This window comes from Dermochelys coriacea, chromosome 6, assembly GCF_009764565.3.
Source record: "Dermochelys coriacea isolate rDerCor1 chromosome 6, rDerCor1.pri.v4, whole genome shotgun sequence".
NCBI classification, from domain to species: Eukaryota; Metazoa; Chordata; order Testudines; family Dermochelyidae; genus Dermochelys; species Dermochelys coriacea.
This window is the reverse complement of record NC_050073.1, coordinates 125,811,621-125,825,304: the sequence shown is the minus strand read 5'-3', so window position 1 is coordinate 125,825,304 and position 13,684 is coordinate 125,811,621. Positions and strand designations below refer to the sequence as shown.

At 43.9% G+C, this 13,684-nt stretch overlaps 1 protein-coding gene across 3 annotated transcripts in view; it reads right to left on the bottom strand.

The window, feature by feature from the left end:
* The window catches only part of MDGA2 (MAM domain containing glycosylphosphatidylinositol anchor 2), a 660,176-nt gene that overhangs the window by 280,012 nt on the left and 366,480 nt on the right, over positions 1–13,684 (bottom strand). The gene's annotated exons all lie outside the window — the stretch shown is intronic.

Sequence of the window (13,684 nt, the reverse complement as noted above, 5' to 3'; positions counted from 1 at the left end):
TTATTAGTCTCAGCCATATTATGATTTGGCATTCAAAAATTAGATTTTCAAAAAACATGTTTTCAGGCTTAAAGTAATTACATGCTCATCACAGAAGAGAACTTGAACAAGGTCCCAGTCGGGAATATCATCTGAAAAGAAGCATAGTCCAGTGAAAGCAAGCAGCTAATTCATTCCTCCACTATAGATTTTATTCCTTAAATGACTAAAAGATGTATTTTTCCAGACTATACCATTTGGACTGTGTCCATGTTTACATAGAAAGAAAAGGAGTACTTGTGGCACCTTAGAGACTAACAAATTTATTAGAGCATAAGCTTTCGTGAGCTACAGCTCACTCTTTTCACCTGAAAAGTGCTTTAAAAATCTCGGCACTTTGAGGTCTAAAAAACACAGCAGGTAGTTGAACAATTAAAAGCAAAGACACATGAAAACACTACCACAAGTTACGTCTGCTAGTCAAGTTTGCACTCTCACCCAAAGGCCAGTTCCTAAGTATGGCATGATAGTTATTTAAGGTGTGTCCCCCTCCCTCCCCCCTCCCGCTCTCCTGGTTGCAATAGCTCACCTTTCCTGATCACTCTGGTTACAGTGTGTACGGTAACACCCATTGTTTCATGTTCTCTGTGTATATAAATCTCCCCACTATATTTTCCCCACTAAGTGCCACAAGTCCTCCTTTTCGTTTTGCGGACACAGACTAACACGGCTGCTACTCTGAAACCTTTGTAGCACCTGCAAACTTTGCCACCTCACTTTTACCACTTTTTCCTGGTTATTTATGAATATGTGGAACATTTTTGGTCCCAGTACAGATCCCATGGGGACCCCATTACTTAACTCTTTCCATTGTGAAAACAGTCCATTTATTTCTACCCTTTGTTTCCTGTCTTAACTAGTTAGTGATCCCTGAGAGGACCTTCCCTCCTATCTCATGACTGCTTAATTAAGAGCCTTTGGTGAGGGACCTGGTCAAAAGCTTTCTGAAAGTCCAAGTACATTATATCCATTGGATCACCCTTGTCAGTGTTTGCTGACCACCTCAGAGAATTCTAATAAATTGGTGAGGCATAATTTCCCTTTACAAAAGCCACATTCACTCTTTTCCAACATATCATGTTCATCTGTGTGTCTGATAATTCTTTTCTTTATTATAGTTTTAAGCAATTTGCCTGGTACTGAAATCAGGCTTACTGGCCTGTAATAGCCAGGATTGCCTCTAGAGCTTTTTTTAAAAAAAATCGGTGTTACATTAGCTATCCACCAGTTATTGGGTACAGAGGCTGATTTAAGGAATAGATTACAAATCATAGCTAGTAGTTCTGCAATTTCATACTTGAGTTCCCTCAGAACTCTTGGGTGAATACCAACTTGTCCTGGTGACTTATTTCTGTTTAATTTATCAATTTATTAAAAACACCTCTTCTATTGACAGCTCCATCTGGGACAGTTCCTCAGATTTGTCACCTAAAAAGAATGGCTCAGGTGTGGGAATCTCCCTCACATCCTCTGCAATGAGGATCAATGCAAAGAATTCATTTAGCTTCTCCTCAATGGCCTTGTCTTCTTTGAGTGCTCCTTAAGCACCGCAATCATCCGGTGACCTCACTGATTGTTTGGCAGGCTTCCTGCTTCTGATGTACGTTAAAAAATTGCTGTTAGTTTTTGTGTCTTCTGCTAGTTTTTAAAATTCTTTTTGTCCTGCCTAATTATACTTTTACACTTGATTTGCCAGAGTCTATGCTCCTTTCCACTGTCCTCAATAGGATTTGACTTCCAATTTTTAAAATATGTCTTTTTGTCTCTACTTGCATTTTGGTCCTCTGACTGCCAAAAAGAGATACTGTTATGGGCCAAATTTTCAAGCAAGTTTGCACATAAGCTTGTGTGCACTTCATTGCACTTCATCACACTCTCAAGGGGTGTGTAAATGCCCTGACACAGGGGAACCTAGGTTTGTATAAGCACAAGGATGTGCAACTCTGACATGCACACCTTGGGCTGGAGGGTGGGTTCTGCAGCTAAGTCAAAGATTCAATGACCCTTAAGCAAGAGACTGCTTGAAAATAGGAACTCTGGAGCAATCCTATCCTTAAAGTTTGTGGATCGATTGGATGGACAGAGGAATGAGGACTGTGTCACAGCTAGCTGTCAATGATAAATTTAAACCATCTGTAGATCTTCAGCAGTTTGTCTTACCCTGCTCTGAAGCATGGAAATATCTCCAGTTAAAGCATTACTTATGAATATATTTGGGCCAGATGCATTGGGTACTCCAGAACCTCTAAAAGGTTTTATTTTTTTGGAGGAGACTTCCTGGATTTACTGGGTCTGTGGTATCCTTTTATGATTTTCTGGCCCAAAAAACCCTGCCAAAGATTGATCATTTGAGATTGGCGTGGAGCAGAGATTTGGATACACAACCATCTCCAACCCAATGGAGCACAATTCTATCTAATGTTAAAAAAAAAAAAAAAGATAGACCTGAGACTGTGGCTTATTCACCAAAACACACTTTTCAAATATGCTGGTCCCCACATAGGCTAATGGTAATGGGCCTCATAAATGCTGACCACTGTTGGAAATGTAACTCCATTAATGCTGTATTACTCCATACGTTTTAGCTCGTGTGTTAACCCCGTGGATCAAGAATTTCTCGCGTGAGGTGGGTCAAAGGACCAATTTGATTTTGGACGCTAATTTGGGACCCTCCCTCTTAAATTTCTTTCTTGGATATATTCTTGATACATGGAGATTACTTGGTAACAAGGCAGTATGGTCCCAACTTGCAGCTTTGGATGCTAAAAAATTGATTCTGCAAAAACGGAAAAGTTGATCCCCACCAAATATTGATGCCTGGGTTGGTGATATGGTCAACCTGACACCTAACACATGACTGACATTCCACAGAAAGGGAATGCCCAATAAATTCAAAGCAATTTGGGCTGACTTTTTAGAAGTCTATGATTAACATAGACCCTGAAGAGTGAGATGTTGTTTCTCCTCCCCTCCCAGTATCTTAACCCTCTTTATTTACCTTGTGTATTATGATGAAACTGTTATTTTGGTGCACTTGTTGGTATTTGGAAACATTAATAAAAATTATAAATAAAAAAAAATAAGGTGTGGGACTATAAGTCATGACCTAATATACATCTCATGCCCAGTTTGGACCCAGTCCTGTAAGCAGATCCATGTGGGCTCACCCATTCACCCATGCAGAGCCCCTTTGACTTCAGTGGTATTCCACTGTGGCACCAGAATCTAGCTGCATGGATCCATTTGCAGCATCAGGCTCTATATCAGCTAAAATCCAAACCATAAACAACAGACCATGCTGGCAGATATTTTTTTTTAATCATTCACTGTAAAATTTCAGGTTAAATCAAAGCTGGCTTTGAATTGCAGAAGTGGGGAAAACAAAGATGAAAGGTTAAAAAATTCTAACTATTTCCCAATTTGCTCATCCTTTAAGTTAAAAATGGAGAACCAATCAGAAACATATCATGATTTAAAGACAATATACCACAAATGAGAATCTGTGGGCCAGCTCTCAGATGGTGGGAAGGATCTTTTTATGACTGCTTTATAAACCCATAAAATGTGGCTTGTATGGAAAACAACGATGATCCCTAAAATACAGCAGTTCAGGTAGGTTCCACTCACATACCATTTTAATTTACTGTAAGTATCTATAATTAGTTGCTTTATTTTTCTACTACATAGCTAATATCATCCCCAGCCTCCGCATTCAGCTCTATTATACTGGCTACACTTCTTATCTGGGGATTTTGGACACCTGCAGAGCGTTTTCATGTACTGTCACCGTATTCCTGGAAAACGCCATGGCTGACAAAGAGAAATATTTATTTTTTCAAATGAGATAATTCTGTAATGCTGTGTGGAATCAACAGAGACAGTATAAGTTAGACAAAATAGAAGGCTGCTTAATGGAGAGATTAGAAGCGAAGGAAACTTTTCCCATTTGATTCCTACCACAGAAGATAAAGTGCCAGCTTAAACTATAATTCAGTTTAATTGTGTGTGACCCAAGAACCTTTTGATGCCAGCTAGCAGTGGGCAGAGGGGAGCATAGAGTTTATAGGGATCCCTTGTGTCATATAGATGCACACTAAGTTTACCAAAGGGTGGCATGTAAGGTCTCTATCAAAAGCCAGTAGCCCAGTGGTCATCATAATCATTCCAAAATGTATGCATGGATAATGTTTAAGGAGTTATGAATCCATACTGGAAATTATGTTCTCAAAGCTTTGGAGTTAAGGCAGGTGACCAGGAAGTGATAGGTCTTAAGCAGGTTCCTCTCAAGCAGACGCTTATCCCCCTGCTGGGTCATGCATGCATAGGGCATTGTACGTTTCACAATGGAGGCCTGGCAGCAGTAGAAAGGTTGCAGAATCTACAAGACAGGATTTTTACAGGAAGATATCAACAGCAGGAAGGGATCCTTTTTACAAGCAAAGACAACGGACTGTGAGGTATAGCAGGGAACACACTGGTACACCCTGGATCCTTCACGGAGGAGACAAGCTGACAGCATACCTTGTATCATGAAAAAGGGATTACAGCCTGCCTGCGAAAGTGCTGGTAAGCAATACTTCATTAGACATAAGAGGCTCTCGTTAATTAAGTCTAGGTTCTGGAATGTGCATTATGATTTTATTTTATATGTAACTTTTTGTTTCCAAAATGTCTACTTGCCATCACTGGACTCTGTGGACTTTATTAAATAAACTTTTACTTGCTTTCCCTGTAAACATATCAAAGCGCTGTGCGTGAAGAGGAGCACTGATCTGAGGGGTAACTGGTAAGCTGGAGTGCACTGCTTCTTTCGCAGCAGCAAACCTGTAAATACTGCAAGTGTCCAGCGGAAGAGGGGCCGGATATTCCAAGGAGACGCTCCAATGTTGGAGCTTGACTAGGGTTAACATATCTGAACAGGTGTGTGGGATCTGGGGACACTCCACGGGGGGCGATATTTGCTTGAGCCCCCCTGCCCCAGGCCCCGCTCCAACTCCACCCCTTCCCTGCCCCCATTCCAACCCCTTCCCCAAACTCCCCGCCCCATTGGAGCCCTTCCCCAAATCCTCACCCTGGCCCCATCTCCTCCCCTGAGTACGCCGCATTCCCTCTCCTCCCCCCTCCCTTCCAGCTGCGTGAAACAGCTGTTTCGCAGCGCAAGCGCTGGGAGCTAGGGGAGAAAAGCAGGCTCTCTCTCATTGATCAACATTCACTCTCTTTCTTAAATGATCACCTCTTCCTTGGGGAAAAATAATAATGGCAAAATCCCGGACGTTTTTAGATATTTAAAAATTTAAATATCAATTTAAATTTAAAGCGATTTAAGAACCAAAAAGCTGGACATGTCCAGGAAAATACAGACGCATGGTAACCTGAAGCATGACTATTGCTAGTCTAAAAAGAAAAGGAGTACTTGTGGCACCTTAGAGACTAACAAATTTATTTGAGCATAAGCTTTCGTGAGCTACAGCTCACTTCATCGGATGCATTTGGTGGAAAAAACAGAGGAGAGATTTATATACACACACACAGAGAACATGAAACAATGGGTTTATCATACACACTGTAAGGAGAGTGATCACTTAAGATAAGCCATCACCAACAGCAGGGGGGGGAAGGAGGAAAACCTTTCATGGTGACAAGCAGGTAGGCTAATTCCAGCAGTTAACAAGAATATCAGAGGAACAGTGGGGGGTGGGGTGGGAGGGAGAAATACCATGGGGAAATAGTTTTACTTTGTGTAATGACTCATCCATTCCCAGTCTCTATTCAAGCCTAAGTTAATTGTATCCAGTTTGCAAATTAATTCCAATTCAGCAGTCTCTCGTTGGAGTCTGTTTTTGAAGCTTTTTTGTTGAAGTATAGCCACTCTTAGGTCTGTGATCGAGTGACCAGAGAGATTGAAGTGTTCTCCAACTGGTTTTTGAATGTTATAATTCTTGACGTCTGATTTGTGTCCATTCATTCTTTTACGTAGAGACTGTCCAGTTTGGCCAATGTACATGGCAGAGGGGCATTGCTGGCACATGATGGCATATATCACATTGGTAGATGCGCAGGTGAACGAGCCTCTGATAGTGTGGCTGATGTGATTAGGCCCTATGATGGTATCCCCTGAATAGATATGTGGACAGAGTTGGCAACGGGCTTTGTTGCAAGGATAGGTTCCTGGGTTAGTGGTTCTGTTGTGTGGTGTGTGGTTGCTGGTGAGTATTTGCTTCAGATTGGGGGGCTGTCTGTAAGCAAGGACTGGTCTGTCTCCCAAGATCTGAGAGAGCGATGGCTCGTCCTTCAGGATAGGTTGTAGATCCTTGATGATGCGTTGGAGGGGTTTTAGTTGGGGGCTGAAGGTGATGGCTAGTGGCGTTCTGTTGTTTTCTTTGTTGGGCCTGTCCTGTAGTAGGTGACTTCTGGGTACTCTTCTGGCTCTGTCAATCTGTTTCTTCACTTCAGCAGGTGGGTACTGTAGTTGTAGGAATGCATGATAGAGATCTTGTAGGTGTTTGTCTCTGTCTGAGGGGTTGGAGCAAATGCGGTTATATCGTAGCGCTTGGCTGTAGACAATGGATCGAGTGGTATGATCTGGATGAAAGCTAGAGGCATGTAGGTAGGAATAGCGGTCAGTAGGTTTCCGATATAGGGTGGTGTTTATGTGACCATCGCTTATTAGCACCGTAGTGTCCAGGAAGTGGATCTCTTGTGTGGACTGGTCCAGGCTGAGGTTGATGGTGGGATGGAAATTGTTGAAATCATGGTGGAATTCCTCAAGAGCTTCTTTTCCATGGGTCCAGATGATGAAGATGTCATCAATGTAGCGCAAGTAGAGTAGGGGCATTAGGGAACGAGAGCTGAGGAAGCGTTGTTCTAAGTCAGCCATAAAAATGTTGGCATACTGTGGGGCCATGCGGGTACCCATTGCAGTGCCGCTGATTTGAAGGTATACATTGTCACCAAATGTGAAATAGTTATGGGTCAGGACAAAGTCACAAAGTTCTGCCACCAGGTTAGCCGTGACAGTATCGGGGATACTGTTCCTGACGGCTTGTAGTCCATCTTTGTGTGGAATGTTGGTGTAGAGGGCTTCTACATCCATAGTGGCTAGGATGGTGTTTTTAGGAAGATCACCAATGGACTGTAGTTTCCTCAGGAAATCGGTGGTGTCTCGAAGATAGCTGGGAGTGCTGGTAACGAAGGGCCTGAGGAGGGAGTCTACATAGCCAGACAATCCTGCTGTCAGGGTGCCAATGCCTGAGATGATGGGGCGTCCAGGATTTCCAGGTTTATGGATCTTGGGTAGCAGATAGAATACCCCAGGTCCTGGCTCCAGGGGTGTGTCTGTGCGGATTTGTTCTTGTGCTTTTTCAGGGAGTTTCTTGAGCAAATGCTGTAGTTTCTTTTGGTAACTCTCAGTGGGATCAGAGGGTAATGGCTTGTAGAAAGTGGTGTTGGAGAGCTGCCTAGTAGCCTCTTGTTCATACTCTGACCTATTCATGATGACGACAGCACCTCCAGACAGACATCATCTTCCTCTCCAAATGCAAACAGATGGACATCATACCGAAAGGACTGAAGGTAAAAAATCCATTACAATCTACATACCACACAGACTATGCTGACAGCTTGTGCCACACACTCTCAAGGAAACTGCGGAACCACCTGATCAACATCCTCTACAGCAAACAGGGAAAGATTAAGAATGAGCTCTCAAAACTGGATACTCTCATAAAGAACCAACCTTCCACACAAACTTCCTCATGGCTGGACTTTACAAAAACTAGACAAGCCATTTACAAAACACACTTTGATTCTCTACAAAAGAAAAAGGACACTAAGCTATCTAAACTACTATATGCCACAAGGGGCCACAACAATGGTTCCCGTAACCCACCCAGCAATATTGTTAATCTATCCAACTATACTCTTAGCCCAGGGGAAGAATCTGTCCTATCTCGGGGCCTCTCCTTTTGCCCCTCCACCCCCACGAACATGATACAGTTCTGTGGTGACCTAGAATCCTATTTTCGACGTCTCAGACTCAAGGAATATTTCCAACACACCTCTGACCAACATATTAACCCACAGAGACCTTCCTGCCAACACTACAAAAAGAAGGATTCTAGGTGGACTCCTCCTGAAGGTCGAAACAGCAGCCTGGATTTCTACATAGACTGCTTCCGCCGACGTGCACGAGCTGAAATTGTGGAAAAGCAGCATCGCTTACCCCATAACCTCAGCCATGCAGAACACAGTGCCATCCACAGCCTCAGAAACAACTCTGACATCATAATCAAAAAGGCTGACAAAGGAGGTGCTGTCGTCATCATGAATAGGTCAGAGTATGAACAAGAGGCTACTAGGCAGCTCTCCAACACCACTTTCTACAAGCCATTACCCTCTGATCCCACTGAGAGTTACCAAAAGAAACTACAGCATTTGCTCAAGAAACTCCCTGAAAAAGCACAAGAACAAATCCGCACAGACACACCCCTGGAGCCAGGACCTGGGGTATTCTATCTGCTACCCAAGATCCATAAACCTGGAAATCCTGGACGCCCCATCATCTCAGGCATTGGCACCCTGACAGCAGGATTGTCTGGCTATGTAGACTCCCTCCTCAGGCCCTTCGTTACCAGCACTCCCAGCTATCTTCGAGACACCACCGATTTCCTGAGGAAACTACAGTCCATTGGTGATCTTCCTAAAAACACCATCCTAGCCACTATGGATGTAGAAGCCCTCTACACCAACATTCCACACAAAGATGGACTACAAGCCGTCAGGAACAGTATCCCCGATACTGTCACGGCTAACCTGGTGGCAGAACTTTGTGACTTTGTCCTGACCCATAACTATTTCACATTTGGTGACAATGTATACCTTCAAATCAGCGGCACTGCAATGGGTACCCGCATGGCCCCACAGTATGCCAACATTTTTATGGCTGACTTAGAACAACGCTTCCTCAGCTCTCGTTCCCTAATGCCCCTACTCTACTTGCGCTACATTGATGACATCTTCATCATCTGGACCCATGGAAAAGAAGCTCTTGAGGAATTCCACCATGATTTCAACAATTTCCATCCCACCATCAACCTCAGCCTGGACCAGTCCACACAAGAGATCCACTTCCTGGACACTACGGTGCTAATAAGCGATGGTCACATAAACACCACCCTATATCGGAAACCTACTGACCGCTATTCCTACCTACATGCCTCTAGCTTTCATCCAGATCATACCACTCGATCCATTGTCTACAGCCAAGCGCTACGATATAACCGCATTTGCTCCAACCCCTCAGACAGAGACAAACACCTACAAGATCTCTATCATGCATTCCTACAACTACAGTACCCACCTGCTGAAGTGAAGAAACAGATTGACAGAGCCAGAAGAGTACCCAGAAGTCACCTACTACAGGACAGGCCCAACAAAGAAAACAACAGAACGCCACTAGCCATCACCTTCAGCCCCCAACTAAAACCCCTCCAACGCATCATCAAGGATCTACAACCTATCCTGAAGGACGAGCCATCGCTCTCTCAGATCTTGGGAGACAGACCAGTCCTTGCTTACAGACAGCCCCCCAATCTGAAGCAAATACTCACCAGCAACCACACACCACACAACAGAACCACTAACCCAGGAACCTATCCTTGCAACAAAGCCCGTTGCCAACTCTGTCCACATATCTATTCAGGGGATACCATCATAGGGCCTAATCACATCAGCCACACTATCAGAGGCTCGTTCACCTGCGCATCTACCAATGTGATATATGCCATCATGTGCCAGCAATGCCCCTCTGCCATGTACATTGGCCAAACTGGACAGTCTCTACGTAAAAGAATGAATGGACACAAATCAGACGTCAAGAATTATAACATTCAAAAACCAGTTGGAGAACACTTCAATCTCTCTGGTCACTCGATCACAGACCTAAGAGTGGCTATACTTCAACAAAAAAGCTTCAAAAACAGACTCCAACGAGAGACTGCTGAATTGGAATTAATTTGCAAACTGGATACAATTAACTTAGGCTTGAATAGAGACTGGGAATGGATGAGTCATTACACAAAGTAAAACTATTTCCCCATGGTATTTCTCCCTCCCACCCCACCCCCCACTGTTCCTCTGATATTCTTGTTAACTGCTGGAATTAGCCTACCTGCTTGTCACCATGAAAGGTTTTCCTCCTTCCCCCCCCTGCTGTTGGTGATGGCTTATCTTAAGTGATCACTCTCCTTACAGTGTGTATGATAAACCCATTGTTTCATGTTCTCTGTGTGTGTGTATATAAATCTCTCCTCTGTTTTTTCCACCAAATGCATCCGATGAAGTGAGCTGTAGCTCACGAAAGCTTATGCTCAAATAAATTTGTTAGTCTCTAAGGTGCCACAAGTACTCCTTTTCTTTTTGCGAATACAGACTAACACGGCTGCTACTCTGAAAACTATTGCTAGTCTAGAGAGAGAAAGAGCCCTGCTCATACCTAGAGGGGAAGGCATGTGCTGCCCGTGGAGTTGGGGAGTGTCTGTGGCCAGTGAAGATGGGGAGCCAACCCCCAGCAGGTACAGACAAGGCTCCCTCATGCTACGACAGGCAGGCAGTAGTGAAGTGGCTCTCAGCTCTGTGTACCAGCACCACACAGCCTGCAGCTAGAAAACACACACCAAAAGTGCTTTTTTTCAGGAGGCTGTTGGAATCCAACCTCCACGTTATATTTTAGTCATGAACCCTGCAATCTAACTAGGCCGATTTGACTAATCCACACAGATATATTTTTAAAAGAACCTATGTAACCGAGAAAGCTTTGTAGATTAAGATCAAAACTTCCATCTATTTTTAATTAATCATATTAATGCCAAAAATTATCTGAAGCACAGAATTTCAATATTTAAAACTGTCTCTTTACCTATTTAACCCTTTCAAGTGCCCTACAGATGTTTGATATCATTGTAGCAATCCAAGAGCCATGTGGACTTATGGATACAGATTATGTATCTTCCCTAATGCTTTCAAAGGAACCATGCCATTTTTAAAGGAACTCACGCACGTCTCAATGCATATTATTACATCTGAGCACCTGTATTTAAAGTCACCTTCCCTGGCTCTGTAGAATAAGCAGTAAGTCATGCATTTTACTATGATCTGTCAATTCATGTTTGACACAGAGTAGAATTAATGCTTAAAATTAATTCATGTCTGTTGTACAATCATTTGCAGTGTTGTTGTAGTCGTGCTGGTTCCAGGACATGAGGTAGACCTGGAGGGCGAGGTAATGTCTTTTATTGGACCAAATTCTATGGGTGGGAGGTGCAAGTGTTCGAGCTTCACAGAGCTGGGGAAGGAAACTAGAGGTGTGCACAAGAATTTGGAGGGATGAAGGAACCAGTGGCAGCAGAAGTAGTTGCGAAGGATCCAAAGTGGTTAAGAGAGAACACTGCGCTCAGATACCCCACACCTCCAGGCCTGCCAAGCATGCTCCAACTGGAGGAGCGAGTTAGAAGGGAGCTCAAAAATGGAGGCAAAGGTTGTAGACAGGCTGCAGGAAAAAGGAACCCTTCTCCAGGAAGCCAGGCAGAAGGCCAAGAGTGGGAGTGGACCCCAGAGTGGGTAAGGCTCACAGGCAGAGCCTTCTCCAAACACCCTCCCCTTTGAGGATCTGCAGGGACCTGCTCATTTGGACTCTTTGTTTGCTGAGTGAATGGTTGCACTATGGCAGCCACGCCCCAAACTGAAGGGACCTATGGGTAGGAAGTAGCCCAGGGAAGTGAACTTGGACTTGCTGCAGGGGGGACCCTGCTGGTGTTGCTTCCCACAGGTCTCTGGGCTGGGACCTGGTGGAGGAGGAGGGCCCGAGTCTCCCTATCACACCTTCTTAAGAGATAAGGCCCAGATGCCGGTGGAAAGCTGGAGATTGCCAGCTTACAATCAAGAACAGGCACCCTTATCAGAGAGACGGGGAAAGGGCAGTAAACAGATGTGCTAACCACTAGGCATCCCAGCCCTCTGAGTCCCCATCACATGGCCACAAATTTTCTTTGCTATATCCAGCCCTCTCTCTAATCAGTAACAGTAATGTGATCTTTGGCAACAGCTTTCTTCTCCAGTTTTGGTTACAGATTAGACTGATGGAGACTAGTGATGCTAAACACACAGGCTCTGTAATAAGCTGCGAAGCTGACTTTCACTTGCCACCACTTTCATGTATCAGAATTGCTACATTTGCTTGTCACTTTATAGCCTCTTCTGACTGTTTCTCTTCTTTGGTTACTCCTATTGAAATAGTTCCATGCTATATACCAATAAAAACACAAAAAGGTGGAACAAATGTGCAGGCAGACATTGAATCAAATGGACACAGAGTACACCAGATTCTGCTCTGTTACACTAGTATAAATCCAGAGAAACTCCACAACTTGTAGGAAGTTACATCAGTGTAAATGAAAGCAAGTTTTGGCCCAGTTGTCACATCTTTTATAGTTCTTAATAAACCACAAACTAGTTATTTTAATCCGGTCTCGGATGGTAGCCAGCCCCAGATGCTTCCGAACGAGGTGTCTGCCCTCACTGATGGACCCATTTTAACAAGTTCACAGAGAGGACTTTCTCTAACAGTGCTAAAATATACCACAGCAACAGTCATTTAAATAGCATCTCTGAGAACTCCGAGCAGGAGCAGGATTCTGCTGGTCTCACCTGGTGAAGAGGTAACAACCATCATCTTGGCCACCACACCAGGGAAAGCCCCTGGCGGGCCGGGCCAGTTTGTTTACCAGCCGCGTCCACAGGTTTGGCCGATCGCGGCTCCCAGTGGCCGCGGTTTGCTGCTCCAGGCCAATGGGAGCTGCTGGAAGCCGTGGCCAGTACATCCCTCGGCCTGCACCACTTCCAGTAGCCCCCATTGGTTTGGAGCAGCGAACCGCAGCCACTGGGAGCCGCGATTGGCCGAACCTGCAGATGTGGCAGGTAAACAAACTGGCCCGGCCCGCCAGGGGCTTTCCCTGCACAAGCGGTGGAATTAGTTTGGGAACCACTGCTGTAGAGCATCTAGAGGGTTCTTATGAAATCTTCCACCCAAGATCTTTTTATAGGGCTCGACTGTGATCCTTTTACTCTCATTGAATCATATCCTACTCTACAAATAGTCGCATTGACTCCATTGGGACTTTTCACAGAGTAAGGTACCACTCATCCTGGCCCACAGCTATTTCTTTTAGACTTTAGATCAAGGGTAAATTTATAAATAGTTTCTAAAGGTTTAAAATTATTAGTAGTTATTTTAATAAATGGTTAATTGTAACAGAGTTCAACAGATCAATATATGACTTATTACCATCTACAGCACCTTCTCTGGTTGTGTTTATAGCACATACTCATGTCTGTAACACACTTACATCTGTTAATCATTTATTATCCCTTCTAAACAATATATTAAGGATACTTTTATATCAAGTGTGTCTATTATTTGTATTCTTTGAGGACACTAAATGCAACACTTTTGTATGCCTATTTATCAAACACCTAGATAATAGAGAAATCCCCTAAATGCTAGGGAAAATCAGATCCTGATACAAATTCCATAGCTGTCCACTATCACGTAAGGAGATGAATCAAAATCCCTGATCCAAACACACTCGAA